The sequence below is a fragment of the Chiloscyllium plagiosum genome, chromosome 34, assembly GCF_004010195.1.
Source record: "Chiloscyllium plagiosum isolate BGI_BamShark_2017 chromosome 34, ASM401019v2, whole genome shotgun sequence".
Lineage (NCBI taxonomy): Eukaryota > Metazoa > Chordata > Chondrichthyes > Orectolobiformes > Hemiscylliidae > Chiloscyllium > Chiloscyllium plagiosum.
Genome location: NC_057743.1, coordinates 36,456,237 through 36,482,803, shown reverse-complemented (window position 1 = coordinate 36,482,803; position 26,567 = coordinate 36,456,237). Strand labels below are relative to the sequence as shown.

The following is a 26,567-nucleotide window of genomic DNA, read 5'->3' as shown; positions in this document are numbered from 1 at the left end:
GTATGGAATGAGCTGCCAGAGAAGTGGTGGAGGCTGATACAATTGCAACATTTAAGAGGCATTTGGATGGGTATATGAATAGGAAGGGTTTGGAGGGATATGGGCTGGGTGCTGGCAGGTGGGACTAGATTGGGTTGGGATATCTGGTCTGCATGGACAGGTTGGACCGAAGGGTCTGTTTCCATGCTGTACATCTCTATGACTCTATGACGTCTTTCTATAACTGAACATTTCCCTAAATATGTCTAATTTTTGATGAAAAGACTGATGAGCTCCAAGCATTTTATACTGTCCATCTTTTGTAAAGATTTCAGCTCATAACGCCACTAACATTCTCTATAAATGAGTACAACTCACATAGAAATGCATTCATGCTGATGTTGTCTCACTAACAGTTTGTCAGAATACAGAGTCTGTCGCTTCAGGTAATTACAGAATTATATCTCACAGGTAATGCCACAGGCATCACTATCTCTGGGTATGCCCTGCCTCATTAGCAGGACATGCCCAGCAGAGATGGTGACACAGTGGCATACAGTCAAAAGGGAATTGCCCTGGGAATCCTAAACGTTGGCCCCATACCCCTTTAAATCTCAGGGCATCAGGTCAAAAGGACAGAGAAATAAACATTGAACAAATTGTGGATTTGTAAATCAGAAATAAAAACAGGAATTGCTGGAAAGTCTCAGCATTTAGATGCTGCCAGACCTGCTGAGCTTTTTCCAGCAATTGCTGCTTTTGTTACAGACAAAGAAATCTTCTGTCAATTATCACCATCAGCACTCCATGTTGAACAACACTTGGAGGAAACACTTGGGGTGGTAAAGGTGCAGAATGTACTCTGGGTGGGGGACTTCAATGTCCATCACCAAGAGTGGCTCGGCAGCAGTACAACTGATCAAACTAGTCAGGTCCTAAAGGACATTGCTGCTAGACTGGGTCTGCAACAGGTGGTAAGGGAACCAATGAGAGGGAAAAACATACCTGACCTCATCCTTGCTGATCTGTCAGCTGCAGATGCATCTGAACATGACAGAATCGGTAAGACAATACAGAAGGTTGGAAACATTCACCAACAGGTTCAAGAACAGCTTTTTCCCTGCTGTTATTATACTAGTGATTGGATTCTTTAACTTCAACTAATGATCTTGCTTTGTGCGCCCCCCCCCCCCATGCAGCTGTAACCTTGTGTGCCTCACACTGTCTAAGCACCCTATGATCTATATGTCCTTGTTTGCTAAGATCTGCCTGTACAGCTCAGAAAACAAAACTTTTCACTGTACGTAGATACACGTGACTACAATAAATCAAACCAAATCAATGAGCCATTACAGTAAACCATCGCTCTGCTGGTTGCAACATTCTGCCGTGAGGAACAGCAAGTTCCATCCCCAATTCCCCCCTTAAGCAACACCTGATGGGCCATTAGTTCCAGTCCCCATTTGTGAGATCTTATTGTGCATAAAGTGACTGCCGCCTCGGCCTAAAAACAAATATTCAAACAAATTTCCAACTAATGCATTGGCAGGGAATTACACACGGATATGAAACAGAGCCAACATAAATGTAAGCTCTTCCTTTCTGGGAGTATGGCCCAGATCACACAGAATTTTCCCATTTCCCAGTCTGGTCTTCTGCAAGAAAGTTTTATATCTCAGATCTACTCACATACCTCACTTGATTTCTATCCTCTCTGCTGGTCCAGCCCATAACATCAATCTAATATCTTATCCAGATCTAAAACGATGAAAAGTTTTGATACAATAGGGATACAAAGGCACTGTTTCCTCTTGTGGGGAAGAAGATAACTAGTAACCATCAACAACGTGGTCATCAGGAAATGCAATTAGGAAGTCAGGCGTAACTCTTTAACCTAAAGAGTGGTGAGAATGTGGAACTCTCTGCACAGAGAGTATTCAAAGTGAATCACATTTAAAGGGAACAGGGCAACCATATGAAGGAGAAGGTAATGACATATTTAAATGAGCAAAGACAGGAGGAGACTCAAATGGAGTCTAAATCTTTTGCCCGAAACGTCGATTTTCCTGCTCCTCGGATGCTGCCTGACCTGCTGTGCTTTTCCAGCACCACTCTGATCTAAACTCTGGTTTCCAGCATCTGCAGTCCTCACTTTCACCTGGAGTATAAATCCTGGCATGACCTGGTAAGGCTGAATGACCTGCATCCTATATAATGCTGAATACCTTCAGTGGAGGGTGGAATGAGCAAGATAACATCTCATTCCACAGTCACTGCAACAATGGTCCAATGGTAGTCAGGAGAGCATGCACAGACCAAATCTAATGTCTCTTGCCTTCTCCTACCCAAACTGAAATGATCAACCCAGTTTCTATTTGATCAAATGACCCACCCCATTAACAAACTGTGATCACAACACACCAACGATTGAACGTGTAACTGCAATGACAGCTGGGTGTACACTGTGTGTGTTTGTATCTGTGCGTGTGTTAATGTATGTATGTGAATGTGTGTGTGTGTGAATGTGTGTGTGTTAATGTGTGTGTGTGAATGTGAGTGTGTTAATGTGTGAATGTGTGTGTGTGTTAATGAGTGTGTGTGAATGTGTGTGTCTGTGTCTGTGTGTGTGTTAATGTGTGTGTGTTAATGTGTGAATGTGTGTGTGTGTGAATGTGTGTGCGTGTGTTTGTGCGCGCGCGTGCATTTTAACTTCCATCAGTACAAGTCAGGACTGAAATTATACATCAGGGAGCAGTTACCAACAGAGGCTTCCCTTTTCTTTACCCAGTTTAAATGTCATTTTCAAAAAGAATCTCCAGACAACGAAGTTTTGCAATCAATTGAAGCATCTTTGAGCTGGAGACAAATGCGATAAATAGTCAGTCAGTGTTCCTATTGTAATCCCTGCTGAAGAGCTCTGCTGATCAGGATTGCAGAAGTAATTAGGAGAATTTATTAATTATCTATTTTTACATAGTCAGTCAGTGTTCCTAATATAATCCCTGCTCAAGAGCTCTGCTGATGAGGATTGCAGAGGTAATTAGGAGAATTTATTAATTATCTATTTTTAAATTGCCCCATTTTAATTAATTGATTCTCCACAAATTTATTGTTCAGTTGCTCCATTGCTGATGTGCTGAGATAATCTCTCTGTGGTCCAAACTTACAGCACCCAGCTAGCTGTATCAGCGTAGTCACATATTGATCCATAATCTCTCCCCAATCTCTGATGCTGAACATAAACTGTTCATACTTAAAATATTTCCAACAGTTTTTTTTTAAGCTTGCAAAACTTCTCTTGTCTGGCTTTTATGTTCCTCAGTGAGATCATAATATTGTATCAATCTCTCCCCAGGACAGATAAAACGGTTGATACTCTAACTTCTTCAGATGTTCTATTAATTCTGTAGATATTTCATAATTTTGTTAGAGATAAACTCTATTTTGGTTTCATATCTCCATTCATTTCCTCAGCAGTAGGGGTTCAAAAATTTGCAGCTATTTTGACTCATCCAGTACCAAGTGCCCTCACTTAAAGTCAGAGCTGTGTTGTTAAAAATCACAACTTTAAGTGAAACATGGTTCCCCATAAGAGTCAATGTTAAAGCCAGGGTTAGGTTCCTGAGCACAGTTTTAGCCTGGAAAACCAATGTAAGAGTTGAAATACTGTGCATTCCAAGCTAAAATAACTTGCAAACCAAACGGTGGAAAGCTTCAATGAAGAAAAGTCTTCCTGCTCACAGAGAAGTCTAGTTCTAGGGTAATAGCTTAAACATAACAGGTTACCCTTGCTATGGACTAAGCCAGACCACTCAAAACACTCTTAAGCAGGCAGCCCCAGACCCCATAATTTTGCAATTTGTTTCGGTAAGTGTACAGTGAAAATTACCCGGAGTAAGGAAGCTAGGTTGACGACTAGATTTTAAAACAGACAAAAATTTCTTCATAAAATTACACAATAATACACAAAGAAGAGAATAAAGAACCCCTACAGAACTCAACCTGTCCAACTAGACTTAATTGTGCTGTTCCAAATATACACAACAGTCCCAACAAGCAAACTCCCTTTAAAAACCAGTATAAATGGAACACATGCCACAGGTTGAAGTTGAAGGACAGAAAGAGAGAGAGAGTTTCCACACAGCTCCCTCTTGAACTTCCCAGTTCAACACTGAACTAAAACTGCTCAGCTAGAGAGCTGACCACTCACCTTTCATTATGCAGGTCACTTCTAAAGCATGACCACTTTGGCCTGAAATCTCATCTGTTTAGATATCCTTTCATCTCTGTACCAAACCAGACTGATCGGAGCCCGGCCTGGTTTATTGCCTGTCTGAAAAAAATCAAGGACAGAGTCTCCTTGAGCCAAGGAACAGCTTTTAGAAAAAAAGGGACTAGCTTTGTGACACTCTTTCAAGACCAATATAAAGAAACAAATTTCTCTCACAGAGTTCTGAGTCTCTGGAACTCCCTTTCTCAAAAAGCACTGGATGCAGAATCTTTAAATATTTTTATGGGGATGGACAATTATTGGGGACATGCAGGGTTTGGGTTAAGCCATGATTTTATTGAATGGCAGTACAGGCGCGAAGCGCCAAGTGGCCTGTTTTTGTTCCTTGTTTGTTCCTATGCTTGTTTGTTTTATAAAGGTAAGAAACACTTTTGGAACTGGCCCTGCGATACCTTTGGGAGTGAGACACCCTTTGGGATTGTGGAAAGTCAGGCTTGTGCATAAAAAGAGCATAAACTCATTCAGAATTGGACTTAAAACGTTGTCAAAAAAGTGTCCAAAAGTGTGTATTGAAAAAGTAACAGTGTGAGGGATTTGAGAGTGCCTGGTTACACAAAGCCAGCATAGGATTTTTTAAGCTAATATTTCCCCAATGGAGTGTCTGTTGATGGACAGCTCAAACTGCTCATTCCTTAAAAATATTTGGTGACATGAAGTATTGGGTAGGAGCCAAATATAGGCATAAAGTTTTAGTTTCTGAGCGTGATGTTTGTTGACGCAATGTATTAAACACATATGTGAAATGTTTGCTTTCATAAGGCATCTGTTGAAGTAATGTCACGGAATTTATTGCCTATCAATAAGGATGTGCCGTTTCCAATAGTGACATAACCAACAGGCTGATGTTTCCTTTCCTGTCATTATCCTTCCTGACAAATACCTGTGCTCGGTAACAGGTGAGTCACATGGAAAGACGGGGTAGGGGCAGCAAAAGGATGGTGGGTATGAGTTGGCACTGAGTTAGCATTGTGGCTATAAGAGGTCATGAGGTGGCTGGATAGGCATAGCGTGGCCTGGGAAGCATAAAGGTGCTGAAGGGTTGGGATTAGGAGCAGGGATTTGCATAGAGGGTGACAGGGTGAGATCAGGAAGGATGTTTTCCATTTTAATGTTTATTTTTAAACTTTGAACTCAGTGTTGGGCTTTCCATCCAGGAACGATAAGGAACTCGGGCTCTTTCTGGGTCTTGCAGGCTGAACTCAGAATCCAGTCTGACCCTCTCAGCCCCATCTCTAGAAAATAAATGCTATGAGGTAGGTTCCATCCCAAATAATTATGTGAACATGCAAACATAGACTAGTTTTATAATATTGGTTAGCATTGAGAAACTGTCAATGATGGGCCTGACTCTCAAATGGAGAGATGTACAAACAATTAGGTCCATGGCTTAAAAAAGTGAAGGAAGACAACAATAAGATACCAATGAATTTGTGCTTCACTGTGACACTAACTCACTAAAACAAGCTCATACCACACTGCAATATGTGACAAACATTGAAGAGTAAGTGTTGAAGATTCCCCAGTCTGTCCAACTGCAGTTAGCCCATCTAGTTGTGTTGTCCTGTTTGAGAACTTCTGACTTCACACAAAGATGGACACAGAGAAAAACCAATCCGAAAGAGCCTCCATGGCTTATAGATATCAGGTTAATGACAGCTAAGGCTGACTGACTGTCTGGTGCCCTTGCAGATTGGATGTTCAAATAAAATGAGGCAAAGCAGATTGCAAAGGTGAACATGAAACTCTCAAATAAAATCCACCGTAAAAGCAAGACAAAAAAACAGATAATGGCTTGAAAATTTGGTTTTGTTTCTGCAGGGAATGTCTAAAGGAATTGAACCGTTGTATCAGACCACTTAACGTTTAACCTTGCACTGAAAAAATGACTCTACTGATTATAGGCCCCATAGGCCCCATAGGAGAAACATCATCTCAGCATTTATCCTGTGTGTTTCAATGAGATCACCTTCCATTCTTCGAAACTCCAGGGAGTAAAGTCTCAAACTGGTTAACCTTTAATCATAAGACAATCCATCCATTCCGGGAATTATACCAGTGAATCTGCTCTGACCTGCTCCCAGTGAGATAGTATCTTTTCTGAAACCAGGGGACCAAAACTGTGCACAGCAAGCTCCCACAAACAACAATGGCCATATTCTCTCCATTAGTGATTTTGTTTGAGGACAGGCCAGAGTTCAAGACCTCATCTGGCAGACTACACTTCCTCAGTACTACACCGGCGTGTTAACACAAATTATCATACCCAGGTTTCTAGAACATTCTATGAACCCACCACAACCTTCTGACTCAGAGATGTGAGTAAGTGATATCCACAGAGCCACAGGCTGACACATGAAATACACTCATCAAACACACATCTAATTATGTGCAAGACAAATGAGATTTTGTGAAGCCCTGAAAGTTTCTTTATAATGAAACTGTTGATAGACTGAGTCGCTGGCATTGTACATGGTGGCATTCTTGCATCTGAGTCAGACAGTATAAGGTTCACAGCCCATTGCAGACTACTCAATGCTGGGCATTAATTATCCCTCAATCAACATCATAAACACACAGTCCCCAGCTCAAGGTTTACGTTCAGTTTAATATTTGTGTCTGACAGGTGTGAAGCAGCCCCTGCTCTGCCCTCACTGGAGGGATTTCAGAGTATTCAGACATGTTATGATATTCAGAAGCAGATGGGAGGTGAACTTGAGTTCCCCTGGCTCAGAGGTAAAGACACTGCCACTGAATGACATTGACTGGTTTGTGAGAGCCTTTCACAAAGCTCCTGCTGTATCGGACTAACAATTCCATTAGCTAGCTTAGTCATTGGATTGGAAGCATTCCATCACAATTCATTCCAGGGAGCTGTGGACATTAAAGGGAAATGCAGCATTGATCGAGTCTGTGGAGAAAGTAGGGAGTGAATAATTAACACATTGGATTAACCACAAAAGTTGAATGCTGACTGTCTTATCTATTAAAATCACTAACAGGAATGCCTTTCTTGTAAAGTATTTGATGCTTTGAAACTGGTGACATTACTGCAAATTCACAGAATTAACTTCTTGTATAATAGGGTTTGAGAGCATCTGTCTTGCTTTGCACAAAACACTCAATTTGCAAATTAATCCAATGACAGAAAGGGAAAATGAAACTCTTCATTTCCTGCTGTGTATTCTGACCTTGGCTTCTTCCAGAGATGATCATCCGATCTCGAAAATGTTAGACTGTGACAATTAGTGCTTATTGGACTTGAGCATGTTTTTAAAATTTTTCCTCAAACTACATAATTTGGGTTAGGATCTAAATAGTATGAGTTTATGTGTAAACTGAATAACATTGCCAAATCTTGCCAGATGTATTCCTGGAGTGTTCTATCGCCTAACTTCCATGTTCAACCACATTACCCCCCATCACTGGTCACTGGACACATCCAATTCAGGGGCAATAAGGGACAGTCAACAAATGCTGACCGCATCAGCAAAACCCACATCCCGTAAATGAATGAAAGAAAATTGAAATTCAGTGTGCATCAGTGTCCGATTGGATAGTGTTTGAGCACCCCCACCCCACCCCCACCCCAAGTCTGACAGCCCATTCCTTCTTATTCTGGGCATCATTCATTCCCCAATCACATCATAAAAACAGATCCATCGAGTCTTTCTTATTTTGTTGATTGTGGAAGTTCGCCGTCTGTAAGTTCTATGTTTCCTACATTACATTACGTCAAGGGAACTACACTCATCTCATTGGTTCAAAAACATTTTGAGATCTCAGCACCCCTTCCCCAACCAACCCCTTCATCCTCTCCCACCACCCCCCCCCACAATTTGAATGAAACAATCATCACTGTTTTTTTTTTGTTCTGATGTCCATCATGCATTTTTACAAGGTCCCATCAAGTTGCACACTTCCTTCACAAGAGTTGGCAAGTCCAATCTCCAGGAGATTGCATTTACTCACAGTGCCATCTGTGCTTTGAAAATGAAATTAAGAAATGCAAAATGATGCAACAGGATGTACTTACTAAAGAAGTTGCAAAACTTGACCTGCTCTTGGGAAATAAGGCAGGGCAGGTGACTGAGGTGTCAGTGGGGGAGCACTTTGGGGCCAGTGACCATAATTCAGTTTTAAAAGTGATGCAAAAGGATAGACCAGATCTAAAAGTTGAAGTTCTAAATTGGAGAAAGTTCAATTTTGACGGTATTAGGCAAGAACTTTCATAAGCTGATTGGTGGCAGATGTTCGCAAGTAAAAGGACGGCTAGAAAATGGTAAGCCTTCAGAAATTAGATAATGAGATTCCAGAGATAGTATATTCCTGTTAGGGTGAAAGGAAAGGCTGGTAGGTGTAGGGAAGGCTAGATTACTAGAGAAATTGTGGTTTTGGTTAAGAAAAAGTAGGAAGCATATGTCAGTTATAGACAGGAGAGTTCAAGTGCATCCTTAAAAGAGTATAAAGAGCAGTAGGAGTATACTTAAGAGGGAAATCAGGAGGGCAAAAAGGGGACATGAGATAGCTTCCGCAAATAGGGTTAAGGAGAATCCAAAAGGTTTTTACAAATACATTAAGGACAAAAGGGTAACTAGGAAGAGAATAGGGCTCCTCAAAGATCAGCAAGGCGGCCTTTGTGTGCAGCCACAGGAGATACTAAATGAGTATTTTGCATCAGTGTTTACTGTGGAGAAGGAAATGGAAGATATAGACTTTAGGGAAATAGATGGTGACATCTTGTGGGCGGCACGGTGGCACAGTGGTTAGCAATGCTGCCTCACAGCGCCGGAGACCCGGGTTCAATTCCCGCCTCGGGCGACTGACTGTGTGGAGTTTGCACGTTCTCCTCGTGTCTGCGTGGGTTTCCTCCGGGTGCTCTGGTTTCCTCCCACAGTCCAAAGCTGTGCAGGTCAGGTGAATTGGCCATGCTAAATTGCCCGTAGTGTTAGGTAAGGGGTAAATGTAGGGGTATGGGTGGGTTGCGCTTCGGCGGGTCGGTGTGGACTTGTTGGGCCGAAGGGTCTGTTTCCACACTGTAATGTAATGTAATCTAATTTAATCTTGAAAAATGTCCATCTTACAGAAGAGGAAGTGCTGGATGTCTTGAAACACATAAAAGTGGATAAATCCCCAGGACCTGATCAAGTGTGCCCGAGAACTCTGTGGGAAGCTCGGAAAGTGATTGCTGGGCCTCTTTGCTGAGATATTTGTATCTTCAATAGTCACAGGTGAGGTGCCGGAAGACTGGAGGTTGGCTAACGTGGTGCCACTGTTTAAAAAAGGTGGTAAGGTCAAGCCAGGGAACTATAGACCAGTGAGCCTGACGTCGGTGGTGGGCAAGTTGTTGGAGGGAATCCTGAGGGACAAGATGTACATGTATTTGGAAAGGCAAGGACTGATTAGGGATAGTCAACATAGCTTTGTGTGTGTGAAATCATGTCTCACAAACTTGATTGAGTTTTTTGAAGAAGTAACAAAGAGGATTGATGAGGGCAGAGAGGTAGACGTGATCTATATGGACTTCAGTAAGGCATTCGACAAGGTTCCCCATGGGAGACTGATTAGCAAGGTTAGATCTCATGGAATACGGGGAGAACTAGCCGTTTTTGTACAGAACTGACCTGAAGGTAGAAGACAGAGGGTGATGGTGGAGGGTTGTTTTTCAGACTGGAGGCCTGTGACCAGGATCGATGCTGGGTCCACTACTTTTCATCATTTATATAAATGATCTGGATGTGAACATAAGAGGTACAGTTAGTAAGTTTACAGATGACACTAAAATTGGAGGTGTAGTGGACAGCGAAGAAGGTTACATCAGATTACGACAGGATCTTGATCAGATGGATCAATAGGCTGAGGAGTGGCAGATGGAGTTTAATTTAAATAAATACAAAGTGCTGCATTTTGGGAAAGCAAATCTTAGCAGGGCTTATACACTTAATGGTAATGTCCTAGGGAGCGTTGCTGAACAAAGAGACCTTGGAGTGCAGGTTCATAGCTTCTTGAAAGTAGAGTCGCAGGTAGATAGGATAGTGAAGAAGGCGTTTGATATGCTTTCCTTTATCAGTCAGAGTATTGAGTACAGGAGTTGGGAGGTCATGTTGCAACTGTACGGGACATTGGTTAAGCCCCTATTGGAATATTGTGTGCAATTCTGGTCTCCTTCCTATTGGAAAGATGTTGTGAAACTTGAAAGGGTTCAGAAAAGATTTACAAGGATATTGCAAGAGTTGTAGGATTTGAGCTATAGAGAGAGGTTTAATAAGCTTTGGCTGTTTTCCCTGGAATGTCAGAGTGATCTTATAGAGGTTTTTAAAATCATGAGGGGCATGGAAAGGATAAATGGACAAAGTATTTTCCCTGGGTGGGAGAGTCCAGAAGTAGAGGGCATTGGTTTAGGGTGCGAGGGGAAAATTTTAAAAGGAACCTAAGGGGCAACTTTTCCATGCAAGGGTGGTACATGTATGGAATGAGCTGCCAGAGGAAATAGTGGAGGCTGGTACAATTACAGCATTCAAAAGGCATATGGATGGGTATATGAATAGGAAGGGTTTAGAGGGATATGGGCCAGGTGCTGGTAGGTGGGACTAGATTAGGTTGGAATATCTGATTGGCATGGATGAGTTGGACTGAAGGGTCTGTTTCCATGCTGTACATCTCTATGGCTCCACGACTCCATTAAAGAAAGCCCTCACCTAAATCAGCCTTTTCCTTTATGCCTTATGGGAAAGTTCTTACTCTTTCCTCTCCCCTGTCTGGGATGGATCATTCACTGACCAAATATCTGGGCAGTTGTCTTGATCTGTCAATCCAGTTTGCGGTTTAGGTGACTCATTCTAAGAGCTTTGTCTGTCTCTGGATGAATGTGATGATGGAAGTGGCATTTATTGGTTGTTCTTTGTGAGGGTGGTAGCTGACTGATTTTATAGAATGTCCATTTTAAACTTGTAAACAACTTGTGAAGCCCTCGATCTTATTTTACAAGTTAGAACAATAGAAGCAGCCTGAATGAGTGGGGTCAAGCTTCCACGGAAGCACGATTTTCAGTTTTAGCTTCAACAGTTGTAGCTGGGGTCTCAGCAGGGCTTGGAACTTCAATATGTCTCTCCCTGTCACACTCTCTCAGAGTTTTCTCTTGGTATTTTCTTGCTGCTGGAGTGACATGCGAGACATTCTGTTTTTCTGAATTTGCCTTTGCCAAAGGTGTGTTTTTGGGACGTTATTGTATTGGAACAGTTAATTAGTAATAGTTACTGTATCTATTATTTTGTTAAGCATTTCAATAGAGTTACAGCTAAACCAATTCTTTTCTTTACTTTGTCTTTTGTTGTATTTACCTATAGGGTATGAATAAAGTCTGTTTTACTTAACTTTGAGTGGGTTTAGCCAATCAAATTGCATCTGGAACACAACACCTCACACTTACCTTTAAAGTAAGAAAATATTAGGGTCTAGATTACCTTAGGACAGCACAGTAGCTCAGTGGTCAGCACTGCTGCCTCATAGCGCCAGGGACCAAGGTTCACTTCCAGCCTCGAACGACTGTCTGTGAGGAATTTGCACGTTCTTCCCATATCTGCGTGGGTTTGCTCTGGTTTCCTTCCACAGTTCAAAAATGTGTGGGTTAGGTGGATTGGCCATGCTAAATTGCTCAAAGTGTCCAGGATGAGCTGAATTGGCCGTGGGAATTTAGGGTTAAGGGGGTTCGGTGCTTTTGGGGGGGTGAAGGGCCAGGTTAGTGTGATTTGAGTGCCCTACTTCCACATTGTAGGGATTCTTTATATTTTGAGGAGCGAGGTTTGGCCTGGTCCATTACATACGTTTATCATTATGTTGACATATCTGCATCTCGAACACCTGGGACCAATCCTGTAGCTGTTTACTGAATATGTCAACAGTTTGAATGTTTTCTTCATGTCGAGGTGACTCAAATCACTCAACTAGAAGACTCAAGGATGTAGTCTGGTCAAAAACCTCAATTAATTCAGCACGATATTTTGAGACTTATTCTCCATGGGAGGGTACAGCACGGAAAAAGAGAATAAATAGAAAGCCATGAAAAATTGTCAAAGAGTGTGGCACTGGGAAAGCACAGCCAGTCAGGCAGCATCCGAGGAGCAGGAGAATCAACATGTTGAGCATAAACACGTCATCAGGCATGGGGGGGAGCGGCCAAGGGGGCTGAGCGATAATTGGGAGGGGGGTGGGGCTACAGGGTAGGTAGATGAAGATGGGGATTGATGGTGTGTTTATGTGCCTTCATCTACCTGTTGCATGAATGTTGGGAATAATTCCATCGGTAGGAGAGACTGGGGCACTGCCTTAGAGTAAAGGGAAAACCCTTTAGAATGGAGATAAGGAGAAACTTCTTCAGCCAGAGAGTGGTGAATCAATGGAATTCACTGCCACAGAAGGCTGTGGAGGACAAGCCAATAAGTGTATTTAAAACAGAGATGGTTAAGTTCTTGGGTTACGAGGAGAAAGCGGGAGAATGGGGTTGAGAAAACAATCAGCCATGATTGAATGGTGGAGCAGACTCGATGGGCCGAATGGCCTAATTTCTGCTCCTTATGGTCTGATGCTGCCAGACCTGCTGAGTTTCTCCCTCGCTTTCTGTCTTCATCCACTCGTCACATGGTAACTTACTCGTTGATTGGATGTTTATGTGCCATCATCTCCTGATGCCAGCCAGTTTGGAATGGTTCGGTTGGAGCAGTGGTTTGGGCAGATCTGCTGGTGATGTACTTTGCTGCTATCTCCTGCCTAGCACTTTTAGTTTAAACTGGTGGAGGGAGAAAAGGACAAAATGCACCGTCATTATTCTCCTTCCCCAGGAAGCCTCCTCAATGATTGCAGAGCTACCGAACCACGACTTAAGGAACAGTTTTGGTTTGGGGCCGGGTGAGGAGTCAGGCGAAGATCAAATCCTGCTTTCTTGGCATTTTCAGACCCAATCCCCAGCCATCCAATTGACTGAGCTATATGTGGGTGACATTAACATCTAAATTCATGGGCACTTAGAGTCATAGAGACGTACAGCATGGAAACAGACCCTTCGGTCCAACTTGTCCATGCCAACCAGATATCCTAACTTCATCTAGCCCTGTTTGCCAGCACCCGGCCCATATCCCTCCAAACCCTTCCTATTCATATACCCATCCAGGTGGCTTTTAAATACTGTAATTGTGCCAGCCTCCACCACTTTCTCTGGCACCTCATTCCATATACGCATCACCCACTGTGTGAAAGAGTTGCCCCTTAAGTCCCTTTCATATCTTTACCCTCTCACCCCCCTCTAGTTCTGGACTCCCCCACCCCAGGGAAAAGACCTTGTCCATCTCCATCCATGAGGACTGGCTCAACACTGACATTTTTTACAAACCCATCAACTCCCACTGCTACCTGGATTACACCTCTTCCCACCCCACCTCCTGCAAAAATGCTATCCCGTATTCCCAATTCCTCCGCCTCCACTGCATTTGCTCCCAGGAAGACCAGTTCCACCACAGAACACACCAGTTGGCCTCTTTCTTTAAACACTCTTCCCACCCCACCTCCTGCAAAAATGCTATCCCATATTCCCAATTCTCCGCCTCCACTGCATTTGCTCCCAGGAAGACCAGTTCCACCACAGAACACACCAGTTGGCCTCTTTCTTTAAACACCGAAATTTCCCTTCTCATGTGGTTGAAATTGCCCTCCAAAGTATCTCATCCATGTCCCACACCTCTGCCCTCAAACCCCACCCCTCCAACTGCAACAAGGACAGAACCCTTCTGGTCCTCACCTTCCACCCCACCTACCTCCGTATAAACCGCATCAAAAGCCGACATTTCCGCCATCTACAAACAGACCTCACCACCAGGGATATATTTCCCTCCCCACCCCTATCCGCCTTCCACAAAGACCGTTTCCCTTCGTGACTACCTGGTCAGGTCCATGCCACCCAACAATCCATACTCCCCTCCCGGCACCTTCTCCTGCCACTGCAGGAATTGTAAAGCCTGCGCCCACACCACCTCCTTTACCTCCATCCAAGTTCCCAAAGGAGCCTTCCACATCAGTCAAAGTTTCACCTGCACTTCCACACATGTCATTTATTGTATCTTTTGCTCCCAATGCAGTCTCCTCTAATTGGGGAGACTGGACACCTTCTCACAGAGCGCTTTAGAGAAATTGTCCGGGATATCTGCACCAATCAACCCCACCGCTCCATGGCTGAACATTTCAACTCCCCCTCCCACTCTGCTGAGGACATGCAGGTCCTGGGCCTCCTCCATTGCCGCTCCCTCACCACCTGACGCCTGGAGGAAGAACGCCTCATCTTCTACCTCGGAACACTTCAACCCAAGGGAATCAATGTGGACTTCACCAGTTTCCTCATTTCCCCCTCATTTTCACCTTACCCTAGTTCCAACCTTCCAGTTCAGCACCATCCTCATGACCTGTCCCATCTGTCCATCTTCCTTCCCACCTATTTGCTCCATCCTCCCCTCTGACCTATCACTTTTATCCCCACCTCCATCCACCTATTATACTCTTAGCTACCTTCTCCCAGCCCCACCTCCACTACCAGCCTCATTCCTGATGAAGGGCTCCGGCCCGAAATATCGATTTTCCTGCTCCTCGGATGCTGCCTGACTTGCTGTGCTTTTCTAGCACCACAATCTCAACTCTGATCTCCAGCATCTGCAGATCTCACTGTCTCCATTGTCTCCTTGTCTATTTACCCTATCTATGCCCCTCATGATTTTATAAACCTCTATGAGGTCACCCCTCAGCCTCTGATGCTCCAGGTAATACAGTCCCATCCCATTCAACCTCTCCCTATAGCTCAAATCCTCCAACCCTGGCAACATCCTTGTAAATCTTTTCTGAACCCTTTCATGTTTCACAACGTCCTTCTGATTTGGGGGAGATCAGAATTGCACGCAGTATTCCAAAAGTGGCCTAACCAATGTCCTGTACAGCCGCAACATGACCTCCCAACTCAATACTCAATACTCCGACCAATAAAGGAAAGCATACCAAACACCTTCTTCACTATCCTATTTACCTGCGACTCTACTTTCAAGGAGCTATGAACCTGCACTTCCTTCTGGGAAGGAAACTGCCATCCTTACCTGATATGGACTATGTGAGACCAGACCCACAGCAACGTGGTTGACTCTTAACTGCCCTCTGGGTAACTAGAGATGGGCAATGAATGCTGGTCCAACCAGCGACACCCTTAACCTGCAAATGGATAAAGAGAAAAGAAATGCTTATGTGGCTCAGTCATCCATCCAAACACTATTATCTTCCCATCGTAGCATTGATTTATACCTTCAGTGAATCCAGACTGCTTGCCTCCTGTTGTGGCTAGGAGTGCATTCTAGTGAAGAGGTTTCCTTACAGCTGTGTTCAGTCTGCTTTGTATTGGTTTCCTGCTGTGGCTTGAAGTCCAGAACCTGCATTTCCCATCCCATTAACTAATCTAAATTAAAAACTTGTGTGCACATGAACAATCTGCCTCCCCACTTGACTTCTTAAGGCCAGAATTTATGTCAACATTTTGCACACATTATCAACTCCTACAATTATATTGATTTCTTTTTCTGTGGAAACGCAGCCCTATGATATTGCAGTTTGCAAACCCCCATCCCCACCACCATCCCCACCCTTCCCAGGTTCCTATAAATTGTTTAAAAAGTCTTCAGAACATGAAAGTGTAGGCCATTCAGCCAATGAAGCCTGCTCTGATATCCAATACCATCATGGCTGGTCATCAATCCTTTATCTCTGCGTGACCATCTCTGCATAGCCCTTTATGCCATTTGCCAATTTCTGTATGCCAGTACACATACTCAATGACTGAGTATAACAGAGTATTATGTCATGCATAATTCTATTAAAAAGTAGTAACTTTCAGGAGTTGGATAGGAAGCTGGTAGAATGGTTTAGATCAACAGTTGGAATGAGGCAAGGATGTAGCCAGTGCTGGAAACAGAAGTGAATGGTGCGCTGTAAATTGATTCTGACTTGGCAAAAATGGTTGCTTTTAAAAACTACATTTTTCTTTCTTCAGTAATAAATTTCTAATGTCCAAAAGAACAATTTAATAAAAGAGAGACCTATTAGAAAATAGCATTCCATTTACCAATTCCATTGTCTTCTGTGTCTTTCAACATCTTCAACATTTTAAAGTTTTATGCACACCTACAAATTCCTGAGCAAAGACTTGGTCTTTGTCCAGAGCTGCAGCTTTGACTTGAATATACTTGATCTGAGCCGCGGTCTTCATGACCAAAGCTGGAAGCAATACCTCAGGTCTGGTCTTGAAAGTAACTTCAAAGGAAACATTATTCCACTGCACCCAAGCAGTCAATTCAAATAAATGCAAAACATACAGCTCAAAGGGTTGAATTCATCCCAATTTTAATGAAATTCACAATCTGTCACCTAGCAATTGATTTATTACCGTCACGTGTACTGAAGTACAGTGAAAAGTCATATCTTAAATGCTTTACAGGCAAATCGTACTGTACAAGTGCATCAGGGTAGCAAGAACAGAGGGCAGGATACAAATGTTACAGCTGCCGAGAAGGTGCAGAAAGGGATCTGCGTTAACATTAAAAATACTAATTGACAGTAGTTTGCAATAAAATTTTAGCTTCAAATAGAATTAGTACTGCTACATTCAGAAAATTCAGTTTGTAGGATAAAGATGTAAGATTTATGGAAAAGGGATTTGGAGGGCAGCTCCGGAGCTGACCTGTTGTCCACCTACTTTTGGTCCAGGGTACAGTCATCAACGAAAATGAAGCACTGCAGATGCTGGAAATCTGAAACAAAAACTGAAGCTACTAGAGAAACTCAGCAGGTCTGGCAGCAGCCGTGGAGAGAGAAATGTTTTGGATCCAGTGACCCTTCCTGTTGGTGTTACAACCCAATTAGACAGAATCAATGGTCGTTGAGTGAGAAATTGATGCTGAAGACTTGGAAAAAGAGCACTTTGTAAGGGAGTAAAATAATTCATTTTCCAAAATCAATCAAGGTCAGTGCACCAGTTATTTCTCCTTTACTCTCTAACATTGAACAAATAGTCAAGAAACTCCTTAGTTTCTAAAAACCAATTTCCCAATTTGTAACAAAAGCAAAAAGTGCTGGAGAAACTCAGCAGGTTTGGCAGCATCTGTGGAGAGAAACAGAGTTAACATTGAGTCTAGTATGACTCTTCATCAAAACTCTTCTGAAGAACTCTTTCAACCCTGAAGAACAGTCATTTCAGACATTGTTTCTCTCTCCACAGATGCTGACAGGCCTGCTGAGTTTCTTCAGCACTTTCGGTTTTTGTTTCCGATCTCCATCATCTGCAGTATTTTGCTTTCATTAGCAGTTTGTACATCCGATTAAGTGAATAAAATGGAAGGGGCTTACAATGAGCTTTCTCCTACTTCTGTGTTTGAATCTTTTGTTTCATACAGGAAAAAGGTTCTTGTGGCACCGTGATAGTATCCAAACCTCTAAGCCAGGAGGACCTGGGTGCAAATCTCACCTGCTTCAGAGGTGTGTCATGACATCTCTGGGCAGATTGATTTAAAACCTCGAGAAGAGTTGCTTTGTTCATCGTTACAACCACCGCAGGGAAAACTAGGGCATGTCTCTTTGGAGTTTCTACCCACATTGTAAAGCTGCCAACCAACCCACTAAGAAAATAATAATTTTTGAAATCAAGGAGTACATTGTAAGTCACAGACAGCATCTTAATCCGACAACAATCCACTCTTTCTCACAGTCATTAATGTCTGCCAGAGACACTTCCCACATCAGAGACCAAGCAGCCCCGAAAGTTACTATTGAAAACAAAAGAGAAAGAATAAACGAAATCAGAGAAGTAAATGAAAAACAGGTGGCATATAAATTGGACACAAACAAATTGATTAACCATTTTGATGCTGGTAGCACCACCTGCCAGGGAGAGCTGTCATGCAAAGTCACTCTTACCCATCGTATGCCAGCCTCACAATCTGATGGAGCTCATCTGCAAGTGCTCTGTGTCGTCCGTCATCCAACTCTGCCCAGGGCGACCCCTCCTTTCGCTGCCGTCCATTTTGCCCTCGAGGTGAAACCTCCACAGTTTCTCAGCTCTGATCGAATGGCTGAAATACTGACAGTCACTTTTTCAGAAGAGTTCCTTTGGCATTTCCGATATCAAGAGCCTCTTCACTTGTCTTACGGCCCTTAAATGCAGTTTTTTTTAGCGTACATCCTTGAATCCATGTTTCAAAACACTCGGTTTTCTTCCACAGAGCTTCACTTATTGATCTGGATGCTGAGGCAGACAGGGAAGTGGATAAAATGTGACATGGAGGGGTGTTTTTTTTCTCATTATAGCTTGAGTCATCTTGCTGCTAACACAGAGTTACTTCTGGCTGTCCCTATCCTCCTCCTAACTCCTGCGTCCCATCTGCAATCTCCTGTTAGCCTTTATCCTGAAGAGACAAGCTACCTACTTGTTCCTGTGTGACACCATCTGCTTCAATCTTCACTCATGTCTCATCTCATATATTCCTTCTAACATCCATGGTCATGTCTTTCTGCTGTTCATATTCAATTCCTATTTGAAGCTTTTACTTTATCCACTGTTCTTTCTGAGGCCACTTCTGATTCTGTAAGTCATGTTGTGTCGTCGTGTGATGTAAGATTGGGCTGCTCTTGCCTTTAATTGTTACCATTGGACCAACATCCAATTTTCTGAATGTTTGCATACAGGCAGAATAGTTCTGGCTAATATTTAGTCACTAAAACATATCAAAGGAGATCAGCAGAGGGTCATGTGGCATGGAGAATGCTCATCCTCAAATAATTCTTCTCTCCCCAAAGGTTCAGTTCTGAGGATTGGAGTTTGAGTATTTTGCATATCAGAATCATAAACAGGTTAGCAGAATTCTGTTCTCATTAGAGACAGAGCAAATATTCTGAGACATTAACTCGTCTTGCCCTGATGAATCAAAGAGTTAAATATCCTGAGACTAGCAGGATGACATGGTGCCACTAAAGTTAACTTTCTCATTTTAGGATGCAGTTTAGCCCTTACTTGAAAATTTAACTTTTGGAATGATATTTGAGCATTGAGTACAGGAGTTGGGAGGTCATGTTGCGGCTGTACAGAACATTGGTTGGGCCACTTTTGGAATATTGCGTGCAATTCTGGTCTCCCTCCTATCGGAAGGATGTTGTGAAACTTGAAAGGAATAAGAAAAGATTTACAAGGATGTTGCCAGGGTTGGAGGATCTGAGCTACAGGGAGAGGCTGAACAGGCTGGGGCTGTTTTCCCTGAGGCGTCGGAGACTGAGGGGTGACCTTATAGAAGTTTATAAAATCATGACAAGATAAATAGACAACCTCTTTCCCCTGGGATTGGGGAGTGCAGAACTAGAAGGCATAGGTTTAGGGTGAGAGAGGAAAGATTTAAAAGGGACCTAAGGGACAACTTATTTCATGTAGAGGGTGGGGCGTGCATGGAATGAGCTGCCAGAGGAAGTGGTGGAGTCTGGCACAATTACTGCATTTAAAAGGCATCTGGATGGGTATATGACGAGGAGGGTTTAGAGGATGTGGGCCAAGTGCTGGCAAATGGGGCTAGATTAGGTTAAAATATCTCGTCAGCATGGACGAGTTGGACTGAAAGGTCTGTTTCCATGCTGTACATCTCTATGACTCTGTCACTTGGGGTTAAGAAACATAAAATAAGTTTAGTCTGATTATTTTTATCCTTCATCATCTTAATCTAAAGTTATAAAAGTTCAAAATCCTGGATTTACTCAGCATCAAAGATGATCGACCAGAAATGCTAACTAGTTTTCCTTCTCCACAAGTTCTGCAATTTCTCTGCAGTCCAGCTACCTTTTCTGCTTTTATTTCAGATTTCCATTTTCTGCAATACTTTGCTTTTGTATATCATGGTGAAATCTTGTTCAGAACATTAGAGATGGCACATAAAATGAAAAAAAATTGCGCTCATCTATTTGAAGGAGTGGCTGTTCACACTTACCTTCCAATGATAAATACTGACAGTAAAGATTTTTAAAAATTGAAAGCAATTCTACATCAAAGATTTTTTTTCTCTTTACTTATATATTTCCAGTTCTTTTTTCACTTTTAAACAGGTTGTAGGTTTTTTTTCTCATTCTTTCTTTCAATATATTTCTGAGAATTTACTGCTCCAACACATGCCCCTGTGCACAAGCGAAAACAACCTTTACTTTACACACACTTTACAAAAATCTGAACTGCAAAGATTACTCTTTAAAGGTATTGTGAAAGGTACACTGTGCAAAAGTAATATAAAAGCACCATATCCATTGGTGATTACTCGGTTTGTTATTGAAGTAGATTCACTGAGCTGCTACATTCAGTCCAATTTATTGGAATCACAACTTAGAAAACACTTTTTTTTAAAGGTTAGATTACTTACAGTGTGGAAGCAAGTTCACACCAACCCACTGAAGCTCAACCCACCCAGACCCATTCCCCTACATTTACCCCTTCACCTAACACTACGGGCAATTTACCATGGCCAAGTCACCTGACCTGCACATTCTTGGATTGTGGGAAGAAACCGGAGCACAACCACGCAGACACGGGGAGAATGTGCAAACTCCACACAGAGAGTTGCCTGAGGCGGGAATTGAACCTGGGTCTCTGGCGCTGTGAGGCAGCAGTGCTAACCACTGTGCCACTGTGCCACCCACTTGTAAGAATGAAGCTGTTGATGCAGCGATTACTTGAAACGCAGTAAAGGCATCAATGAGAACACATAAACCTTCAATCAAATCACCAAATCACAACCCTTCACTACCCGATGTGGCCGAATCTGTGGGTCCTGTCTTAGACTTAACCAGACGTCTCAGAACTGATCAAACTGGAGTGGAGACTTATTTTCCTGGAGTGTCTGTGTGGAGATGATCCTCGACAGAGAGAGAGAGAGCGAGACAGAAAAAAATGTAGTGGTTTTGTTTCCAGCTGTGGCAAGTACCTAGAATTGAGTTTTCTTTCAAAAATGAATCTCCATCTCTGCTGGGTCATCAAGTCACTTTACAAACGTTTATTGAAAACTAAATACTCGTCTGGGGGAATACTGAGAACAAACTCAATTCTTTGTGGCTAGTGGAGCCTGCCTGCGTCTCCTCTGATTAAATTGAGGGGATGTGGAATCTCCAACTGCAGCATTTTGTTCCTCTCTCTGAAATCTTTGCATACTTTACAAAACAATATTTCTCTTTCTTCCAGTCTGTCGAGAGGGTAGAATTTGCAAGTGAAAAGTTGATATTGTCGCCAGTGCTGTACCAATATTATTCTGCAAATTGACTTGGAGACGCCGGCTTTGGAATTTACAGAATTAAAAATTACAACACCAGGTTATAGTCCAAGAGATTTATTTGGAAGCACTAGCTTTTGGAGCACTGCTCCTTCATCAGGTGGTTGTGGAGAATAAGATTGTAAGGCACAGAATTTATAGCAAAAATTTACAGTGTGATGTAACTGAAATTATATATTGAAAAATAACCCGGATTGTTTGTTAAGTCTCTCGTCTTTTAGAATGACCATGTTTGTTTCAGTTCCTTCATATGTAAATCGCAAAATGTTCTTAAAAAATTACATTCTCAAGTACACTTTAACAATTGGTGTCATGTCGGCCCAGATAAGATATTGAAGGTGTTAACTCCCTGTGAGGCTATCTGTGCCTTTCACAGACACTCATAACCGCTTCCCCCTCCCCATCCCATCAAACACACACACACACACGTGCACGCATACATACACACACGTGTGCACGCATACACATATAGGTTTGTGGGGTAAATTTGTACTTGCAGAATTACATTTTACTTTGCTCTAAAACTGCATGAATCCATGTAAGATTCTGTAAATCTCTTTTTTAGATAAGAATCAGTCTGACCATTGTGGCACAGACAGCCTCATTGGGAGCTAACACCTTCAGTGCCTTATCTGGGCCGACATGACAGCAATTGTTAAAGTTTGGAGATGCCAGTGTTGGACTGGGGTGTACAAAGTTAAAAATCGCACACAAGGCTATAGTCCAACAGGTTTAATTGGAAGTACACTAACTTTCGGAGCGACGCTCCTTCATCAGGTGGTGGTGGAGTACACGATTGTAAGACACAGAATTTACAATTGTGTCCTCCACAACCACCTGATGAAGGAGCAGCGCTTTGAAAGCTAGTGTACTTCTAATTAAACCTGTTGGACTATAACCTGGTGCTGTAATTTTTAATTCTGTAAATTATCATTCTCTCCTGGCAAATGTATGACTGAATCTTGTTGAATTCCTTTTCTAAGTGAGGAAATATTTTTGTGCCCAGAGTGACCCTTCCACTCTCCGCTGTGAGCCAGTGAAGGATGACAACATTACGTGGCGTAGTCAGAGGAGCACGTTGCCAATCTATGGACCAAAACACTGTAACATCCTCAGTTACAGGGAGTAACACAGAAATATAGGAAATAAGAGAATGAGGAGGCCATTCAGCCCTTCCAATATGATCATGGCTGATTGTTCAACTCAATCCCCTGTTCCTGCTTTCTCCCCATACTTTTTCCGGTTTCCTCTGGGTGCTCCGGTTTCCTCCCACAGCCCAAAACTGTGCAGGTTAGGTGGGATTGACCATGATAAATTGCCCGCAGTGCCCAGGGATGTGTAGGTTAGGTGGATTAGCCATGGGGAATGTAGAGTTACAGGGATAGGTTAGGGGGTGACTCTTCAAACAGTCGGTGTAGATTTGTTGGGCTGAATAGCCTGTTTCCACACTGTAGGGATTCCATGATTCCATTCTTTGATACCTTTTCTCCTCTGAAGTATGTCTAACTCCTTGTTGAAAACATTCAATATTTTGGCCTCAACCATTTTTTGTGGCAGAGAATTCCACAGGAATCTGAGTGAAGACATTCCTCCCCGTTCTCCCAGTTCTAAATGGCCGACCCTGTATTCTTAAACTATCAACCCCTGGTTCCAGTCTCCCCAATCATCAGGGACGTCCTTCCTATGTTTACTCTGTCTGTTCCTGTTAGAATTTTATAGGTTTCTAGAAGATCCCCTCCTCGTTCTTCTAAATGACAGGAAATACAGTCCTAACTGATCCAGTCTCTCTTTCCATCAGCCCTGTCGTCACCAGAGGAGTGTTACTGCCTTCTAATCAAAGGTTCGTGGTCCAAGACTCACTCCAAGGTTTTGGAGACTGAAAAGAGAAACGAGGCTGGCATTGTAATACAGCACTGAAAGAAAATGGCTCTGTCAGAGCTCCAGACCAGGGGTCCCTGGGCCAGAGCCCCATGTCTCCTCTTGTAGGGAAGGCCTGTCGAATTAAGAGCCATGTAGGCACTGAACTGACCACCAGAGGGCCTTCTCCTGGGGCTGAGGGTCACAGAGGTACATGTCCCACCATTACTGAGAACCAACAGGATGCTGGGAATTACCCCTTGGACCCCCACCCCTGCCCCCACCTCAGCAGTGGTGAGGTAAGATGAAGGCTTGACGTAGGCACTATCTGGCAACAAGGGCCTCATCTGATTGTGGGGCTGGTGGGCCATTCATTGGTGTTGGGGGTGGTGTTCTCATTACAGACATAGCCATCTGCCACCGTCCCACCTGACTAAATGACCTCTCACCCTCCCCCAAACCCCACTAAGAGGAGGGTATAGGATTTCACCAATTGCCTTTTGGATGGGACATTAAAGTGGGGGCCTGTGTGCCCTTCCAGATGCATGTAAAGATCCCATTACATTGCTTTAATATATAGGAGGGGAGTTCTTCCCACTGTTCTTCCCAATCAGGTCACAAAAGACACAATATAAATGCATATTGAAGAGGGTGAGAAAAAAAGTGTGGACAGACAAAAAGAGAGAGGAGAAAAGATGGAGAGAAACAGAGGAAAGATAAAGAGAAGAGAAGAAAGCTGAGAAGAGAGAGAAGGCAAGATGGAGAGAGGTAAGACAGGAGAGAAAGAGTAGAAAGGAAAGAGAGGAAAAAGTGAAAAAAAGAGAAGAGAGAGACAGTAGGAGAACTTTTTTCTGTGCGGAGTTCTGATGACAGTCTAGGCATTGTGAAAGGCATTACGATCACTTGAGCAACCGCAGTTGAAGGGGATTTCAGAAGAAAATTAACATTCAGAGTTTCTGGTTACAATCCAATTATCCCCTCTACAATAAAAATATATCACACAACAGATTCAGACTGCACCACAATGCCTTCTGCCATCGATCTCACCAAGGATCTCACCAGCGACACTGGCTCCAGTGAGAGGCACCAGAAAAGATAGAGATCCTTCAGGAACTGCAGCCTCGGAAGGTGCCAGCATCTGCAGTGAGCAGAGTGCCCTGAGTTCAACCATCAAATGTCACACAAAAGTAACCTCTTCTCTCCTCATTTTACATTTCACAAGATCTTCAAAGGACCATGATTAGCAATTTGCTAAAAGAACAACTGATGCTTCACAAAGCAAAATACTGCAGCTGGTGGAAATCTGAAATCAAATCTGAAAGTGCTGGGGAGAGAAACAATCAACCTTTTTAGTCCAGTATGACTTCTTCAGAACTCAATGCTACCTCTGTTTCTCTCTCCAACAGGGATGCTGCCAAGACCTGCTGAGTTTCTCCAGTACTTCCTGTGTTTGTTTATGGGGCTTTGCAATGGCTACGGTTGTAATGGCAATATATCAGCAGAAAGTTGAGTGGATATATTAACAAAGTTTAAGAGGCATTTAGACAGACACATGAACAGGCGGGGAATAGAGGCATATGGACGACGTGCAGGCAGATGGGATTAGTTGAGAATGGCATCTTGGTTAACACAGACACTGGGTCGAAGACCCTGTTCGTGTGCTGTACACATCTAATACTCCCGCTAATCAGGGTACACATAGGTTAAACCATTCACATTGATGCTCAACATCAGTTCAAACTGAGTAGAGTGTGGTTCTGGAAAAGCACAGCAGGTCAGGCAGCATCCGAGGAGCAGGAAAATCGATGTTTCGGGCAAAAGCCCTTCCTCAGGAAATCCTTCATCGGGGCTTTTGCCCACAACATCGATTCTCCTGCTCCTTGGATGCTGCCTGACCTGCTGTGCCTTTCCAGTACCGCACTCTCATGATCTCCAGCATATGCAGTCTTCACTTTCTTCACCAGTTCAAACTGAGCTGAGAGACAGTCAGTCAGCAGTATCTGCCAGAGGTTAATTACCCTTGTGTAATGTATCAGCATTACAGATAAGCTCATGTGATTCCTTTAAAAACTGTTTATAGACAGACTTCAGCAGCAGTTGCCAATTAAAATGTCTGAGAACAACCAACAACAGCATTCTTACTTGCTACATTGTCCTGTTTGAACAGTGAACACGTCAAGCACTGAGAAGGGTCATTCATCTCAAATACTCAGCGTAGCTGGAACCAAATCCTGTTTGGGTGTCTGGACTCGATACTGTCATTTTTTTTTGTTCTAAGAAAGTTTTCGAATTTTAAAACAGACAGACATTCCAGAGAAAGTATGTTAGGAAGAGAAAGACAGTTACAACCTTATTAGTTTACCACATATGGTGAAATGGGAACTAAACTACCGACACAACAGGATTAATTTGTGATTTTGCTGCATAATGAACGCTCGAGACATTACGTTGCTTTGTTCACAAGCAATGAACCAGTTGTATTTTAATTCTGACTGCAGCTTCCTTTTCACAGATAGCTACACCTCTTCCCTCCCTGACACCACAACCTTCCCAGGATTAACTTGCTGGGCCAAACTTCACTGACGAGGATAGATTGGAGACATTGGAACAACTCTCCTCAGAGAACAAGGCAGAAACGAGATATCAGTGAAGTCTTCAAAATCCTGAGACAAAAATCAAAATTGCTGGAAAAGCTCAGCAGGTCTGGCAGTGTGAAGACACCCTTCCTCAGAACTTGACCTGGAACATTAACTCTGATTTCTCTCCACAGACCTGCTGAGCTTTTGATTTTTGTCTCTGATTTACAGCATCCGCAGTTCCCTCAGATTTCACTTCAAGATATGAGCGGGTTGGACAGAGCAGATGGAATCATAGAATCTCCACAGTGTGGAAGCAGGCCATTCAGCCCATTGAACCCACACTGACGCTCCAAACAGCAACCGACCCAGACCATCTCCCCTAGCCCATGGCTAATCCACCTTACCTGACCATCGTTGGACTGCCATGATATGGAGGTGCCGGTGTTGGACTTGGGTGGACAAAGTCAGAAGTCACCAAACTCCAGGTTATAGTCCAAC

The 26,567-nt window shown here is 43.0% G+C and overlaps 1 long non-coding RNA gene across 1 annotated transcript; it reads left to right on the top strand.

The window, feature by feature from the left end:
• The first annotated feature begins 9,454 nt into the window (after positions 1-9,454).
• Positions 9,455-26,228, top strand: LOC122540149. Its single transcript, XR_006309247.1, has 3 exons — positions 9,455-9,498; positions 17,051-17,306; positions 26,003-26,228. It is a non-coding gene; the product is annotated as an uncharacterized LOC122540149 (long non-coding RNA).
• Positions 26,229-26,567: the final 339 nt, after the last annotated feature.